The following is an 18639-nucleotide window of genomic DNA, read 5'->3' as shown; positions in this document are numbered from 1 at the left end:
CATCAGATGACTTGGCCTCCACAATCACCCGGCCTTAACCCAATTGAGATGGTTTGGGATGAGTTGGGCCGCAGAGTGAAGAAAAAGCAGCCAACAAGTGGTCAGCATATGTGGGAACTTTTTCAAGAATGCTGGAAAAGCATTCCAGGTGAATCTGGTTGAGAGAATGCCAAGTGTGTTCATAGTGTGTTCATAGTTTTGATGTCTTCACTATTATTCTACAATGTAGAACATAGTAAAAATAAAGAAACACCCTGGAATGAGTAGGTGTGTCCAAACTTATGACTGGTAGTTACCTTGTACCCCTGCACATCGACTCGGTACTGGTATGTGTATGTACCCAAGTTATCATTACTCATTATTCCTTGTGTTGTTTGTCATTTTTATATTATTTCTCATTATTGTTCTCTCTGTATTGTTGGGAATGGACCTTAAGTTAGCATTTCACTCTTTACACCTGTTGTTTACAAAGCATGTGACAAATAACATATGATTTTAATTAAATTAAACTGCGTCAATTCACCTTTGACTTTAAAGCACTGATGCCTTACTGGGGAATACGTTCCTTTGTTGCTGCCTAATGATTTGGGTGAAGCTGGGTTGGTTTATTTTGTGGACAGTGGTTTGCTGTTGCCTGATACTGATGGTTATCCCATGGTTTTTGAGGGGCTGTTTAGAATGGAAGTTTAGGTAAGGGAGCATTGGTTGTATGCCTGCGTCCACAGCATCAGTAAGACGTCTGCTTCACTAATGAGAGTTTTGCCTGGGATAGGCCTAACTGTTGGGTCTTTCTTAGTACACACACACACACAGACACAGACACAGAGCTCTATGTCAGAATCTTACATTACTATGAGGAAGATACTCAACCATTTAACAGCCCACGGCTTGGTTAGCTTGTTTAGTACATGGCGATTGTCTGGGGTTGTTTTGACCTTTATACTATGACGTAGAGAAGCCTCAATGAAACTATACAGTCGGAGACCAAGAGAACACACTGAAAATGGCACCGCGTGGTTCCCATATCTTCTATCAGAGCTGACCTGGGTCAGTGTGAATGTTTGTTGTGCACAGATTTAGGGAAGAATGACAAGAATTTGGGTTTTCTTCTTGAGCAGCCGGCTGAGGCAAAACAAGATGGGTTTAGGCAAAACGAGATGGGTTTAGGCAAAACGAGATGGGTTCAGGCAAAACGAGATGGGTTTAGGCAAAACGAGATGGGTTCAGGCAAAACGAGATGGGTTCAGGCAAAACGAGATGGGTTTAGGCAAAACGAGATGGGTTTAGGCAAAACGAGATGGGTTCAGGCAAAACGAGATGGGTTTAGGCAAAAGATGGGTTTAGGCAAAACGAGATGGGTTCAGGCAAAACGAGATGGGTGTAGGCAAAACGAGATGGGTTTAGGCAAAACGAGATGGGTTTAGGCAAAACGAGATGGGTTCAGGCAAAACGAGATGGGTTTAGGCAAAATGTCGCTGCAGAGAATAACGCCTGTCAGCCCAATCAGCAGCGGACTCTTTCCCAACTCGCACCCTTTCAGAACGGTGTGTTTTTTTTGTCTCTCTCGTCTCTGGCCTTCTCACCCACTCTGATGCTCACCCACCCTCTCTCTCTCTCCAGCTAGTTATCTAATTTGAAGAGGTCCATTGTCTGGCCCAGAGTAGCTGCCTACCTTGAAAAGGGATGAAAAGGCACCTATGACGGCAGCAATGACTCGCCCACATGTCTGTAAAGTAGGTCACCATCTTGGCCGTGGTCGGCTAGCCAATATGAAACTGGACCATGTCTCCAGAGACTTTTCCCGTAGTGCTCCCTCGAACCCCCCTGCCCCCCCCCCCCCTTCCATTCACACATGTACACACACTCGGGCATGTTGCAATACACACACATTCATTCACTCACAAATACACGCGCATACACACCCACACACTTTTTTATTTACTGTCAAGGCTAGACACCCTAACCTCCTCCCCCCTTTTTACTCCCTCTAACATTGACCCCGTCCCTCCTATACTTCTGATAAGATGCTCCAGACAGTCTGTCTGGAGTTCTAGCTGACTATCAGACCCATAGAGAGTACCACGCTAACGAATGTTCGATCTCATTGTCATCTGAGCGATGCTCCCGTGGCCTTTTCAGCTCCTTGCACAACAACATGTCTCTGGTTAGCACATGGATCCATCCTGTGAGTGACAGAGATCAGTGTGAGGAGGTGTTGATGCTCATTTGGTGGACTTTGGCTCTCTTCACCTGCTGTGTTGTCGGATGATAGGGCATGATCCAGGGATTCTGCAGCTTCATTGGCATAGATCGCAGCTGCAGTACATTTATAGCTCTGGGGAAACCTGAGAATTGGATTGTTGACCTGAAACATTGGCTTGAATAATAAATATGTAATTGTCTCTCAGCAATAGGTCAATGAAATTTCGTACTTTCACTTTCCATAGGATTACCTGCTATTGCTGCCATCAATATTGTCTCCAGTTGAAAAGGAATCCAGACCAATGAATTCTGTTGGATCATCCTTACACTGTGTTCCACTTACACACATGGTAATGCTGCAATTACTTCAGCACCGCACTAAGACTAGACCCAGCACACAGGAATTAAACCTTGGTTCAAAGGGGATTTGATGACGTTGGGATTTAGCGTCATTAAAGCCAACGATTACCTGTAGCGTGTACCGTTTCAGACTGTTTCAGACGTGGAGTTGCTACCCCTTGCCTCGCCACATATTTACTCACATTCCCTATATTTATGTCATCCCTTCCCCACACACACTATAAATTCATTCACCATAAGCTCTCTGCTCTTTGCTCTGCGTGTAACACAAGGACGTTCTGACTCTCTCTACGATTACCACAGGGCTTCGGCTGCAAGCCTTTTATTCCCAGCAGCAGGATCAAGCAGCAAAAGTTACACAGTGGTCAATGGTCACATTCCACCAGAATCCATATGAATAAATGGATTTGGCTGACTCGTATAATCACTTCAATGGGTGGGGATAGGAGACACTCTGGTTACTGGGTGTGTTGGAACAGGAGACACTCTGGTTACTGGGTGTGTTGGAACAGGAGACACTCTGGTTACCGGGTGTGTGGAAACAGGAGACACTCTGGTTACCGGGTGTGTGGAAACAGGAGACACTCTGGTTACCGGGTGTGTTGAAACAGGAGACACTCTGGTTACTGGGTGTGTTGAAACAGGAGAGACACTGGTTACCGGGTGTGTGGAAACAGGAGACACTCTGGTTACCGGGTGTGTTGAAACAGGAGAGACTCTGGTTACCGGGTGTGTTGAAACAGGAGAGACTCTGGTTACCGGGTGTGTTGAAACAGGAGACACTCTGGTTACCGGGTGTGTTGAAACAGGAGACACTCTGGTTACCGGGTGTGTTGAAACAGGAGATTCTCTGGTTACCGGGTGTGTTGAAACAGGAGACACTCTGGTTACCGGGTGTGTTGAAACAGGAGACACTGGTTACGGGGTGTGTTGAAACAGGAGACACTCTGGTTACCGGGTGTGTTGAAACAGGAGACACTCTGGTTACCGGGTGTGTTGAAACAGGAGATTCTCTGGTTACCGGGTGTGTTGAAACAGGAGATTCTCTGGTTACCGGGTGTGTTGAAACAGGAGATTCTCTGGTTACCGGGTGTGTTGAAACAGGAGATTCTCTGGCATTGTATCTCGGTTAGTGCTATACGTAGACCTATGGTATCTTAACCCCATATGTTAGAGGCTGTCCACTTCTCCGCTTACTCAAAACATTTGTTTTGCAGAATGCCGAGGAAGTATCGGCTCGGCTCAGTTTGGTGCTAGAATGTTGTGGTCAGACACATGACTACGCCATCTTCCAGTGTGCTGATATGAGCCCTCACAAGAGGAAAGGCTCTACTATTAGTCTCTGGAAACTGTATTATCATTAGCTAAGGTAGCATTTTCAGGACTTCCTCCTTTTTAGATTCAAGATATGGGATGAATTATGCCGGCAATATTTAATTAAGATATTTAATTTTTGCTAGGCGAACAATGTAGAGCATTGTATTGCAAAAATATTAAGTGACTTAAAGCATCTTATTGACCATTTAGCAATAATCAATCAAATGTACAGTGGCAAGAAAAAGTATGTGAACACTTTTGAATTACCTGGATATCTGCATAAATTAGTCATAACTTTTTATCTGATCTTCATCTAAGTCACAACAATAGACAAACACAGTCTGCTTAAACTAATAACACACAAACAATTAAGTTTTCATGTCTTTATTGAACACACAAGTAAATATTCACAGTGCAGGGTGGGAAAAGTATGTGAACCCTTGGATTTAATATTCAACCAAACATTTTCTGTAGTTGCGGATCAGACCTGCGCAACGGTCATGAAGAATTTTGGACCATTCCTCTTTACAAAACTGTTTCAGTTCATATTCTTGGGATGTCTGGTGTTAACCGCTCTCTTGAGGTCACGCCACAGCATCTCAATTGTTTTGAGGTCAGGACTGACTGGGCCACTCCAGAAGATTTATTTTCTTCTGTTGAAGCCATTTTGTTGTTTTTTACTTCTGTGTTTTGGTCGTTGTCCTGTTGCATCACTCAACTTCTGTTGTGCTTCAATTGGTGGACAGATAGCCTTACATTCTCCTGCAAAATTTCTTGATAAAATTGGCAATTCATTTTTCCGTCGATGATAGCAAGCTGTCCAGGCCCTGAGGCAGAAAAGCAGCTCCAAACCATGACTCCCCCGTCACAATACTTTACAGTTGGGATGAGGTTTTGATGTTTGTGTGCTGTGCCTTTTTTTCTCCACACTTAGTGTTCTGTGTTCCTTCCAAACAACTCAACTTTAGTTTAATCTGTCCACAGAGTATTTTTCCAGTAGCTTACTGTGGACTGATGATCATCAAGGCTTTTAGAGATAATTTGGTTAACCCTTTCCAGCTTTATGCAAGTCAGCAATTCTTAATCTTGGGTCTTCTGAGATCTCTTTTGTTTGAGGCATGGTTCACATCAGGCAATGTTTCTTGTGAATAGCAAACTCAAATTACGTGAGGTTTTTCTTTTATGCGCCAGGGCAGCTCTAACCAACATCTCCAATCTCGTCTCAATGATTGTACTCCAGGGTAGCTGACTCCTGACTCCAATCATTAGCCTAGGGGGGTTCACATACTTTTCCAACCTACCCTGTGAATGTTTAAATGATGTATTCAATATAGACAAAATAAATACAATCATTTGTGTGTTATTAGTTTGAGCAGACTGTGTTTGCCTGCTGTTGTGATTAAGATGAATATCACATCTAATTTTATGACTAATTTATGCAGAAATTCAGATAAGGGTTCACCTACTTTTTCTTTCCACTGTATTTTTATTAAAGCCCTTTTTACATCAGCCAATATCACAAAGGCCGATGTAGAAGCACGGTGGCCAGGAAAAACTCCCTAGAAAGTCAGGAACCTATCAAGAAACCTAGAGAGGAACCACGCTCTGAGGGGTTGCCAGTCCTCTTCTGGCTGTGCCGGGTAGAGATTATAACAGAACATGGCCAAGATGTTCAAATGTTCATAGATGACCAGCAGGGTCAAATAATAATATTCACCGTGGTTGTTGAGGGTGCAACAGGTCAGCACCTCAGGAGTAAATGTCAGTTGGCTTTTCGTAGCTGAGCATTCAGAGTTAGAGACAGCAGGCGCGCAAGAGTCAAAAACAGCAGGTCTGGGACAGGTAGTACGTCCGGTGAACAGGTCAAGGTTCCATAGCTGCAGACAGAACAGTTGAAACTGGAGCAGCAGCACGACCAGGTGGACTGCGGACAACAAGGAATCATCAGGCCAGGTCGTACTGAGGCATGGTCCTAGGGCTCAGGTTCCCCGGGAGGGAGAGAATTATAGGGACCGTACTTAAATTCCCACAGGACACCGGATAAGACAGGAGAAATACTCCAGATATAACAGACTGACCCTAGCCCCTGACACAAACTATTGCAGCATAAATACTGGAGGAGAATCATAAGCTTGAGTCATTTGCTACAGTTGCCTCTCATTTTCTTTGATTGTTATAAAAAAGTTTGCTTTAAAGCCAGGTTGCCGTTTTTAACACAGACCAAACAAACTCAATCCCCCTTGTTTTGTTTAGTCTTCATTCCCTGTCTTGGTCTGTAGTTTCCTCTCTGTTGATACAATCGGCTAGCCAGACTGACGCTAACACTAAAACACAGCAGGTTTGAAATGAGAGACTACAGTAGCTCAGTAGGAGTAATCTCCACTTTCCAGCACTACTTCCCTCTAGCAGTGGCAGTTATAGTATTTGATTGACATTCTCTTTTTCTTCTGGGTTTTAAGCGTTAGTCGAGGCTAGTCTATTTATAGCCTGCGACCCAATGGAAATCAATGGAAATGACATACGAGATGTTTTTGAACCATATCCGTGGGGGGGGTGTGCGTTTTACTCCGTTGCAAGTTTTAATAGCTGGATCAATGAACAATTCCCACCAGAGTATAGACATCCATGGTCCTTCATGTCCCAGTAGAGAACGACATTTTTAAGGTTCACCTCTGGTTAACGGCCAGTTAATCTTTTTAATTACATTTAAAATGTTACCTTTATTTAACTAGGCAAGTCAGTTAAGAACAAATTCTTATTTTCAATGACGGCCTAGGAACAGTGGGTTAACTGCCTTGTTCAGGGGCAGAACGACAGATTTTTGTTTTACCTTGTCAGCTTGGGGATTCGATCTTGCAACCTTTAATCTACTCTGTCATCCATTTACTTCCATCAGCCGAACAGTCACTTCAATGACTGCAATGGAGGTTTGTTTTCTCAAAAACTGTCTCGTTTGCTTCCACAGGCGATGGCATGCCAAAGGAAAGCAGTCCCTTCATTAACAACACAGACCATGACAAAGGGAATCTATATGATGGGAAGAACATGGCCCTCTTCGAGGTAACTGTCAACATCCAATAATGACCTTTGACATGGGCGTTTGACCTGGGATTCAATGTTAGATTCAATGTTCAATGTTAGAAAGGAAAGGGGCTTTCCCTCTTTTATACTCATCCATTTCTACTGTCTAATGCCATTTGTCTGCCCTCTGACCTCTCTGTGCTAGTGATCCCTTATACCGAATGAATAATGGAAATCCATTTCTACTGTCTAATGCCATTTGTCTGCCCTCTGACCTCTCTGTGCTAGTGATCCCTTATACCGAATGAATAATGGAAATCCATTTCTACTGTCTAATGCCATTTGTCTGCCCTCTGACCTCTGTGCTAGTGATCCCTTATACCGAATGAATAATGGAAATCCATTTCTACTGTCTAATGCCATTTGTCTGCCCTCTGACCTCTCTGTGCTAGTGATCCCTTATACCGAATGAATGAATAATGGAAATCCCTTATACCATTTCTACTGTCTAATGCCATTTGTCTGATCCTAACTAACCTGTCTAATGCCTGTCTGCTAGTGATCCCTTATACCGAATGAATAATGGAAATCCATTTCTACTGTCTAATGCCATTTGTCTGCCCTAACTAACCTCTCTGTGCTAGTGATCCCTTATACCGAATGAATAATGGAAATCCATTTCTACTGTCTAATGCCATTTGTCTGCCCTCTGACCTCTCTGTGCTAGTGATCCCTTATACCGAATGAATAATGGAAATCCATTTCTACTGTCTAATGCCATTTGTCTGCCCTAACTAACCTCTCTGTGCTAGTGATCCCTTATACTGGGAAATCCATTTATACTTCTCTACTATAATTCACTTCAGCTAAACTATTCCAATCTACTTTGATTTGTGTTCAATTTTGAAATTCCTCTTGATGGTTTCACCCACCACTCCGGTTACCGGGTTATTTGTCTGACCTTTTCTGTAGACAGCATGCATGCCAAGATGTGTTATGATACTTTTTTGTGTTATGTTTTTTAAAATGTGTTATTTTTCACAGGAAGAGATGGACAGCAACCCCATGGTGTCCTCGCTGCTCAACAAGTTGGCCAACTACACCAACCTCACTCAGGGGGTCAAAGAGCACGAGGAGGCAGACGATGATGAGGGGCCAGCCAGGAGTAAGAAACCAGTCAAGGTGAGCATGTTGTCTCCACAGTGTGTGAACAATAAAGTTTTTCAATTCCAGATACACTTTTAGTGACACAAGCCACTTCTAAGCACAACAGACTCCTACTGTCTGATATTGGTGATAATGACAAGGCAAATGTAATCCTCTCAACGTGTGGGTGTTCTCAAGACTGGAGGAAACGGCTTTGCTTAGACTGTCGGTATTTAGGACATATCATTGTTTCCAGGTTTTAAAATGTCTTCACTTGGTTAGTGTATCCCGTCATACATATTTACTGTTGATTAATGGTGCCTTTTTTTTAAAAGTTCTGAATAAATCATTCCAGAACAGGGTCTTTGACCAGAGAAAACATTCGTGTGTAGCACGAAGGACATGTAAACATGCTCACTCTGTTTGTCTACGTGAGCTAAAGTGTGATTGATCATTGTTGGCTTTATATTTTTTATGTTTCAAACAAGCCACCCCGCCCTCTCCTAAATCCACCACAACGCCCTCCCATAAAGCTACCACCACCACGCCCTCCCCTAAAGCTACCACCACCACGCCCTCCCCTAAAGCCACCGCCACCCCGCCCTCTCCTAAATCCACCACACCGCCCTCCCCTAAAGCTACCACCACCACGCCCTCCCCTAAAGCTACCACCACAACGCCCTCCCCTAAAGCCACCGCCACCATGCCCTCCCCTAAAGCCACCACCACCACGCCCTCCCCTAAAGCCACCGCCACAACGCCTCCCCTAAAGCCACCGCCACCACGCCCTCCCCTAAAGCCACCGCCACCACGCCCTCCCCTAAAGCCACCGCCACCACGCCCTCCCCTAAAGCCACCGCCACCACGCCCTCCCCTAAAGCCACCGCCACCACGCCCTCCCCTAAAGCCACCGCCACCACGCCCTCCCCTAAAGCCACCGCCACAGCAAGAAGTGAATGCAGGTCTGTGTCTGAAATGTATCTGTATTGGTACTCCACCAGAGTTCGACATGGGAGAGGGTGCCAGGTGGTGGTCTGGGTGTTGTGCAATAAGTCAAGCAGAGTACAGTGTGATAGTTGAAGGGACCTGTGTGGTCCTTGGGATGAAAGCATGATTGATAATCATTCAAGCAATCTTTTTTTCTACTGGGCTGAATTTATTTGCTGTTCAGTTGCTTTATTTACATTTACATTTAAGTCATTTAGCAGACGCTCTTATCCAGAGCGACTTACAAATTGGTGCTTTCACCTTATGACATCCAGTGGAACAGCCACTTTACAATAGTGCATCTAGGTCTTTTAAGGGGGGGGGGGGGAAGGATTACTTTATCCTATCCTAGGTATTCCTTAAAGAGGTGGGGTTTCAGGTGTCTCCGGAAGGTGGTGATTGACTCCGCTGTCCTGGCGTCGTGAGGGAGTTTGTTCCACCATTGGGGGACCAGAGCAGCGAACAGTTTTGACTGGGCTGAGCGGGAACTGTACTTCCTCAGTGGTAGGGAGGCGAGCAGGCCAGAGGTGGATGAACGCAGTGCCCTTGTTTGGGTGTAGGGCCTGATCAGAGCCTGGAGGTACTGAGGTGCCGTTCCCCTCACAGCTCCGTAGGCAAGCACCATGGTCTTGTAGCGGATGCGAGCTTCAACTGGAAGCCAGTGGAGAGAGCGGAGGAGCGGGGTGACGTGAGAGAACTTGGGAAGGTTGAACACCAGACGGGCTGCGGCGTTCTGGATGAGTTGTAGGGGTTTAATGGCACAGGCAGGGAGCCCAGCCAACAGCGAGTTGCAGTAATCCAGACGGGAGATGACAAATGCCTGGATTAGGACCTGCGCCGCTTCCTGTGTGAGGCAGGGTCGTACTCTGCGGATGTTGTAGAGCATGAACCTACAGGAACGGGCCACCGCCTTGATGTTATTTGAGAACGACAGGGTGTTGTCCAGGATCACGCCAAGGTTCTTAGCGCTCTGGGACGAGGACACAATGGAGTTGTCAACCGTGATGGCGAGATCATGGAACGGGCAGTCCTTCCCCGGGAGGAAGAGCAGCTCCGTCTTGCCGAGGTTCAGCTTGAGGTGATGATCCGTCATCCACACTGATATGTCTGCCAGACATGCAGAGATGCGATTCGCCACCTGGTCGTCAGAAGGGGGAAAGGAGAAGATTAATTGTGTGTCGTCTGCATAGCAATGATAGGAGAGACCATGTGAGGTTATGACAGAGCCAAGTGACTTGGTGTATAGCGAGAATAGGAGAGGGCCTAGAACAGAGCCCTGGGGGACACCAGTGGTGAGAGCACGTGGTGAGGAGACGGATTCTCGCCACGCCACCTGGTAGGAGCGACCTGTCAGGTAGGACGCAATCCCAGCGTGGGCCGCGCCGGAGATGCCCAACTCGGAGAGAGGGTGGAGAGGAGGATCTGATGGTTCACAGTATCGAAGGCAGCCGATAGGTCTAGAAGGATGAGAGCAGAGGAGAGAGAGTTAGCTTTAGCAGTGCGGAGCGCTCCGTGATACAGAGAAGAGCAGTCTCAGTTGAATGACTAGTCTTGAAACCTGACTGATTTGGATCAAGAAGGTCATTCTGAGAGAGATAGCGGGAGAGCTGGCCAAGGACTATGACGTTCAAGAGTTTTGGAGAGAAAAGAAAGAAGGGATACTGGTCTGTAGTTGTTGACATCGGAGGGATCGAGTGTAGGTTTTTTCAGAAGGGGTGCAACTCTCGCTCTCTTGAAGACGGGAGGGACGTAGCCAGCGGTCAGGGATGAGTTGATGAGCGAGGTGAGGTAAGGGAGAAGGTCACCGGAGATGGTCTGGAGAAGAGAGGAGGGGATAGGGTCAAGCGGGCAGGTTGTTGGGCGGCCGGCCGTCACAAGACGCGAGATGTCATCTGGAGAGAGAGGGGAGAAAGAGGTCAGAGCACAGGGTAGGGCAGTGTGAGCAGAACCAGCGGTGTCGTTTGACTTAGCAAACGAGGATCGGATGTCCGACCTTCTTTTCAAAATGGTTGACGAAGTCATCTGCAGAGAGGGAGGAGGGGGAGGGGGAGGAGGATTCAAGAGGGAGGAGAAGGTGGCAAAGAGCTTCCTAGGGTTAGAGGCAGATGCTTGGAATTTAGAGTGGTAGAAAGTGGCTTTAGCAGCAGAGACAGAGGAGGAAAATGTAGAGAGGAGGGAGTGAAAGGATGCCAGGTCCGCAGGGAGGCGAGTTTTCCTCCATTTCCGCTCGGCTGCCCGGAGCCCTGTTCTGTAAGCTCGCAATGAGTCGTCGAGCCACGGAGCGGGAGGGGAGGACCGAGCCGGCCTGGAGGATAGGGGACATAGAGAGTCAAAGGATGCAGAAAGGGAGGAGAGGAGGGTTGAGGAGGCAGAATCAGGAGATAGGTTGGAGAAGGTTTGAGCAGAGGGAAGAGATGATAGGACCGGGGGAGAGAGAGCGAAGGTTGGGACGGCGCGATACCATCCAGTAGGGGCAGTGTGGGAAGTGTTGGATGAGAGCGAGAGGGAAAAGGATACAAGGTAGTGGTCGGAGACTTGGAGGGGAGTTGCAATGAGGTTAGTGGAGGAACAGCATCTAGTAAAGATGAGGTCGAGCGTATTGCCTGCCTTGTGAGTAGGGGGAAGGTGAGAGGGTGAGGTCAAAAGAGGAGAGGAGTGGAAAGAAGGAGGCAGAGAGGAATGAGTCAAAGGTAGACGTGGGGAGGTTAAAGTCGCCCAGAACTGTGAGAGGTGAGCCGTCCTCAGGAAAGGAGCTTATCAAGGCATCAAGCTCATTGATGAACTCTCCGAGGGAACCTGGAGGGCGATAAATGATAAGGATGTTAAGCTTGAAAGGGCTGGTAACTGTGACAGCATGGAATTCAAAGGAGGCGATAGACAGATGGGTAAGGGAGAAAGAGAGAATGACCACTTGGGAGAGATGAGGATCCCGGTGCCACCACCCCGCTGACCAGAAGCTCTCGGGGTGTGCGAGAGCACGTGGGCGGACGAAGAGAGAGCAGTAGGAGTAGCGGTGTTGTCTGTGGTGATCCATGTTTGGGTCAGAGCCAAGAAGTCGAGGGACTGGAGGGAGGCATAGGCTGAGATGAACTCTGCCTTGTTGGCCGCAGATCGGCAGTTCCAGAGGCTACCGGAGACCTGGAACTCCACGTGGGTCGTGCGCTGGGACCACCAGATTAGGTGGCTGCGGCCATGCGGTGTGGAGCGTTTGTATGGTCTGTGCAGAGAGGAGAGAACAGGGATAGGCAGACACATAGTTGACAGGCTAGAGAAGAGGCTACGCTAATGCAGAGGAGATTGAATGACAAGTGGACTACACGTCTCGAATGTTCAGAAAGTTAAGCTTACGTAGCAAGAATCTAATTGACTAAAATGATTAAAATGATAGAGTACTGCTGGGGTAGGCTAGCTGCGTTGTTGACACTCCCTAATCAAGTCGTACCGTTGAGTGTGAAGTTTCTACAATGCTGCTGGGAGCCAGCTGGCTAGCTAGCAGTGTTGGTTACGTTTGCGTTAGGAGAACGACAATAGCTGGCTAGCTAACCTAGAGAATCGCTCTAGACTACACAATTATCTTTGAAACAAAGACGGCTATGTAGCTAGCTATGTAGCTAGCTACGATCAAACAAATCACACCGTTGGGACTGTAATGAAATGAAATGAAAAAGTGATACTACCTGTGGAGCGACGCGGAATGCGACCGGAATGCGAAAGTTCTATTCAGTAGACGTTGGCTGGCTATTGGCTAGCTAGGAGTGTCTCCTACGTTAAGGACGACAAAATAGCTGGCTAGCTAACCTCTGTGAATTAAGATAATCACTCTAAGACTACACACTCTAAACTACACAATTATCTTGGATACGAAGACAGCAAAGACAACTATGTAGCTATCTAATACTACACTAATCAAGTCGTTCGGTTGAGTGTGATAGTTACTACAGTGCTACGGTAGCCGGTGAACGTATGCTAGCTGGCTAGCTGCTAGGCAGATAGGAGGGCGACGAAATACGATAATAACGCAATTATCACTCTAAGACTCCACACTCTAAGCTACACAATTATCTTGGATACGAAGACAGCAAAGACAACTATGTAGCTAGCTATGTTTTTTTTATTTATTTATTTTTTTTATTTTTATTTCACCTTTATTTAACCAGGTAGGCTAGTTGAGAACAAGTTCTCATTTGCAACTGCGACCTGGCCAAGATAAAGCATAGCAGTGTGAACAGACAACACAGAGTTACACATGGAGTAAGCAATTAACAAGTCAATAACACAGTAGAAAAAAAAATGGGCAGTCTATATACAATGTGTGCAAAAGGCATGAGGTAGGCGAATAATACAATTTTGCAGATTAACACTGGGGTGATAAATGATCAGATGGTCATGTACAGGTAGAGATATTGGTGTGCAAAAGAGCAGAAAGGTAAATAAATAAATAAAATAAAAATAAAATAAAAAAACAGTATAAAAACAGTATGGGGATGAGGTAGGTGAAAATGGGTGGGCTATTTACCAATAGACTATGTACAGCTGCAGCGATCGGTTAGCTGCTCGGATAGCTGATGTTTGAAGTTGGTGAGGGAGATAAAAGTCTCCAACTTCAGTGATTTTTGCAGTTCATTCCAGTCACAGGCAGCAGAGTACTGGAACGAAAGGCGGCCAGCTAGCTAACACTACACTAATCAAGTCGTTCAGTTGAGTGTGATAGTTACTACAGTGCTACGGTAGACGGTGAACGTGTTGGACAGATAGGAGACGACGAAATACGATAATTACGCAATTATCTTTGATACAACGACGACTATGTAGCTAGCTAAGAAGAAATTGCTAAGATTAGACAAATCAGACCGTTGTACTATAATGAAATGTAATGAAATGTAATGAAAAAGTTATACAACCTGCAGACCGAAGCGCGGATGCGACCTTTATCTGATGCTGTTAATCAGGTGCTGTCCTTTTTTGAAGAACAGAAGGCCTCATTCTCTTACATGTGTCTGGCATACAACCCAGTCCTTTATACCTCTTTTCCCACAGTTCCAGCCTGGAGAAACCTTTTATTAAGTTGTTGTCCTACCCCAGTTTGTTGCTTAAAATCCAAAAGGGAAAACCCACCGTCCAACATTGTTTTCCAAGTGTTGCGGCAATTCCATTGTAACCACAAACCCTTTCCCAAACTAATCACATTGGTCTCAGAGTGCTAAGGATGGCTCAATGGGGGGAAAAGTTGACACCTCTTTCCTGTCCTCCCCTCTCAGACCACGATCAGTGGGACTTCCCTTTGGGTTTAGATTGAGAGATGGTCAAAAAGGTAGCTACCACTTTGGACAAATAGGGGATGGTACTCTATTGGGACAATTTTTTAACAATTATGGTGCCCCCTTTTTGAGCTGTTGTGAAACTTCCTTTTTGATGGAATGTACCTGTGAGGGTGATGCCTGTGATCAAATGTCTTGAAGGTTTCATCACGGTACAGGGTGGGCCTCTTAGCTTCACTGTGCATTTGTTGGAGTATCTGTGGTGGATTTGGGATGCCTTGCCCTTCAGATTTAATTCTAAAAGTCCATTTTCCAGCACTCTGAAATGTTAGTTACCTTGAGGTTAAAGTACAAACTGTCAGCTTTAATTTGAGGGTATTTCCATCCATGTGTAACAGTATCACTTTAGACCGTCCCCTCGCCCCATACCCGGGCGCGAACCAGGGACCCTCTGCACACATCAACAACAGTCACCCACGAAGCATCGTTACCCATCGCTTCACAAAAGCCGCGGCCCTTGCAGAGCAAGGGGAACTACTACTTCAAGGTCTCAGAGCAAGTGACGTCACCGATTGAAACGCTATTTAGCGCGCCCCACCGCTAACTAAGCTAGCCGTTTCACATGTCAGGTGAACCATTTTAAAAATTGCAGCACTTGTTGTACATAGTCCAGTCCCGTCCCCCCCCCCCCTATTTTAGGGGACCAAAAGTATTGGGACAAATTCACTTATGTCTATTAAAGTAGTAAAAAATTAAGTATTTGGTCCCATATCCATATGACGCAATGACTAACTACATCAAGCGTGTGTCTCTACAAATTTGTAGGATGCACTTGCTGTTTGTTTTGGTTGTGTTGCCGATGTTTATTGTGTGCCCAATATAAATGAATTGTGTATATAATGTATTGAGTCACTTTTATTGTAAATAAGAATAGAATGTGAGAAAGTTAGATGCACAGAAATCATACCCCCAAGACATGCTAACCTCTCACCATTACAATAACAGGGGAGGTTAGCATTTTATATCATACCCCCAAGACATGTTAACCTCTCACCATTACAATAACAGGGGGAGGTTAGCATTTTATATCATACCCCCAAGACATGTTAACCTCTCACCATTACAATAACAGGGGGGAGGTTAGCATTTTATATCATACCCCCAAGACATGCTAACCTCTCACCATTACAATAACAGGGGGGAGGTTAGCATTTTATATCATACCCCCAAGACATGCTAACCTCTCACCATTACAATAACAGGGGGGAGGTTAGCATTTTATATCATACCCCCAAGACACGCTAACCTCTCACCATTACAATAACAGGGAAGGTTAGCATTTTATATCATACCCCCAAGACATGCTAACCTCTCACCATTACAATAACAGGGGAGGTTAGCATTTTATATCATACCCCCAAGACATGCTAACCTCTCACCATTACAATAACAGGGGGGAGGTTAGCATTTTTGGGTGGGTATGATATTTGTGCTTCGAACTTTCTCACTCGTCATTATTCACAATTCATTCAGGATTAGCCGTAACCGTGGTAGCATCCACATTTAATGGACAAAACACACAATGTCCCAATACATACCCTTCTTTGTAACACTTTACCATATCACCGGACTGTAGTAAAGATTATATAAAATTAGAGCCAGCAGGACTTGTTTTGTCGACTGTGGGCCTAAAAAGGCTGGACATCTCTTTATCACAGTCAGACCTCTCCCCATCTTTCCAACAATTGAATCAATACCATTACAATTTACAGTCTAAGTTGACACCGAGAAGTTTAGTCTCCTCAACTTTCTCAACAGCCACATAATTCATTACCAGATTCAGCTGAGGTCAAGAATGATTCCTACCAAATAATCAAAATCAAATCAAATGTATTTATATAGCCCTTCGTACATCAGCTGATATCTCAAAGTGCTGTACAGAAACCCAGCCTAAAACCCCAAACAGCAAGCAATGCAGGTGTAGAAGCACGGTGGCTAGGAAAAACTCCCTAGAAAGGCCAAAACCTAGGAAGAAACCAGGCTATGAGGGGTGGCCAGTCCTCTTCTGGCTGTGCCGGGTGGAGATTATAACAGAACATGGCCAAGATGTTCAAATGTTCATAAATGACCAGCATGGTCGAATAATAATAATCACAGGCAGAACAGTTGAAACTGGAGCAGCAGCACGGCCAGGTGGACTGGGGACAGCAAGGAGTCATCATGTCAGGTAGTCCTGAGGCACGGTCCGAGGGCTCAGGTCCTCCGAGAGACAGAGAAAGAAAGAGAGAATTAGAGGGAGCATACTAAACTTCACACAGGACGACACCAGATAGGAAGGGAGAAGTACTCCAGATATAACAAACTGACCCTACCCCCGACACATAAACTACTGCAGCATAAATACTGGAGGCTGAGACAGGAGGGGTCAGGAGACACTGTGGCCCCATCCGATGACACCCCCGGACAGGGCCAAACAGGAAGGATATAACCCCACCCACTTTGCCAAATCACAGCCCCCACAAAGCCACAACACATATGTTTTGCCAAAAACACATAATGTCAAAAGGTTGCACTGAAATCTAACAGTACAGCTCCCACTGTCTCATTATTATACATTTTCTTTCAGCCAATCATCAGTCATTTGTGTCATGGCATTACATGTTGAGTGCCCTTCTCTAAAAGCATGCTGAAAGCCTGTTGTTTAATGGTTCAAGAAAAGAAACCTGTGTTCCCAAGCTATAATGACTAATGAATCCCTTTTTTTGTAAAAGCTTTTTCTGCTATTTTTTTTCTCTCCTTGTGTGTTTTGTTCTAATAGGCAAGTGGGTGGGATGTTGGCTAGCCCAGCATTCTGAGCAATGTGATATTTAGGTGTTACACCATGGTGGCGGATGGGAACACCAACATACAGTGCATTCGGAAAGTATTCAGACCCCTTCACTTTTTCCACATTTTGTTTATTTTATTCTAACCCTGTTCTAGGTTTTTTTTTATTTTTATCCTCATCAATCTACACACAATACCCCATAATAACAAAGCGCAAACAGGTTTTTTGAAATGTAAATGCAAATTTATTACAAATTAAAGTATTTACTCTGACTCGAAATTGAGCTCAGGTACATCCTGTTTCCTTTGATTATCCTTCAGATGTCTCTACATTTACATTACATTTACATTTAAGTCATTTAGCAGACGCTCTTATCCAGAGCGACTTACAAATTGGTGCTTTCACCTTATGACTCTACAACTTGATTGGAGTCCACCTGTGGTAAATTCAATTGATTGGACATGATTTGGAAAGGCACACACCTGTCTATATAAGGGTCCACTGTTGACAAAACCAAGAACTGTTTTTGCTTTGTTATTATGGGGTATTGTGTGTAGATTGAGGGGGTGGGGACAATTTAATCAATTTTAGAATAAGGCTGTGACAAAGGGGTCTGAATAGTTTCCAAATGCTCTGTATAACGTGTCGTGACACCTAATGAAAGGCAAAATCTTAAATGTAATCTGTTATAATTTACAAATAATAATTTGTTATTAACTGACTTGCCTAGTTAAATAAAGGTAAAAATAAAGAAAGAAATCATTTCTGGTTGACCCTTGAAACACAATCACTTCCTCTGTGGGTTGAATGATTCGATATGGTGGAACTTACTACCTAATGACCCCCTGCCTTCTCTCCCTCTCATTGTTCCCTCTCACTCTCCTCTTCCCTCCACAGAGTCCCGCGTTGGGCACATTAATTGGGGTGTACCTGCCCTGCCTCCAAAACATCCTGGGTGTCATCCTGTTCCTGCGTCTCACCTGGATCGTGGGAACCGCCGGCATCATGGAATCCCTTGCCATTGTGGTCATGACCTGCTCCTGTGTAAGGAATATCCTATAATATGATTATTGCTATTTTGTGTCCCACCATCTGGATTGGTTCCTTTTGTTGTGTAATATGAAATGGTGTTTTTAACATCGGATAAAAGTAGAGACGCCGAGCTAGAAAATGGTCTATCATACACTTCGGGTGTACCAAACTCCACTTTTGTACACCTACTGGAGAGCTCTTCTTTGTCTACACCCATTCAGTATCGTTCACACCCTCTTAAGCTTTAGCCCCGCCCATCTCTTTAAGGATTCACAGTGTAGTGGTGAAGGTCGTAGCAAAACGTAGTCGTAAAAATTCACTTAATCTATTCCTTAGCCTATATCTTGGGGCGGCAGGTAGTCTAGTGGTGAGAGCGTTGGGCCAGTAGCCGAAAGCTTGCTAGATCGAATCCCCGAGCTGACATGGTAAAAATCTGTTGTCCCGCCCCTGTACAAGGCAGTTAACCCACTGTTCCTAGGCCATCATTGT

General features: G+C 45.2%; 1 pseudogene; it reads left to right on the top strand.

Moving 5' to 3' along the window:
- Positions 1–18639, top strand: part of LOC115104481 (solute carrier family 12 member 7-like) — a 90514-nt pseudogene that overhangs the window by 27355 nt on the left and 44520 nt on the right.

Source organism: Oncorhynchus nerka, linkage group LG22 (genome assembly GCF_034236695.1).
Source record: "Oncorhynchus nerka isolate Pitt River linkage group LG22, Oner_Uvic_2.0, whole genome shotgun sequence".
In the NCBI taxonomy this organism is placed as follows: domain Eukaryota; kingdom Metazoa; phylum Chordata; class Actinopteri; order Salmoniformes; family Salmonidae; genus Oncorhynchus; species Oncorhynchus nerka.
This window is presented reverse-complemented; position numbering and strand designations above follow the sequence as displayed.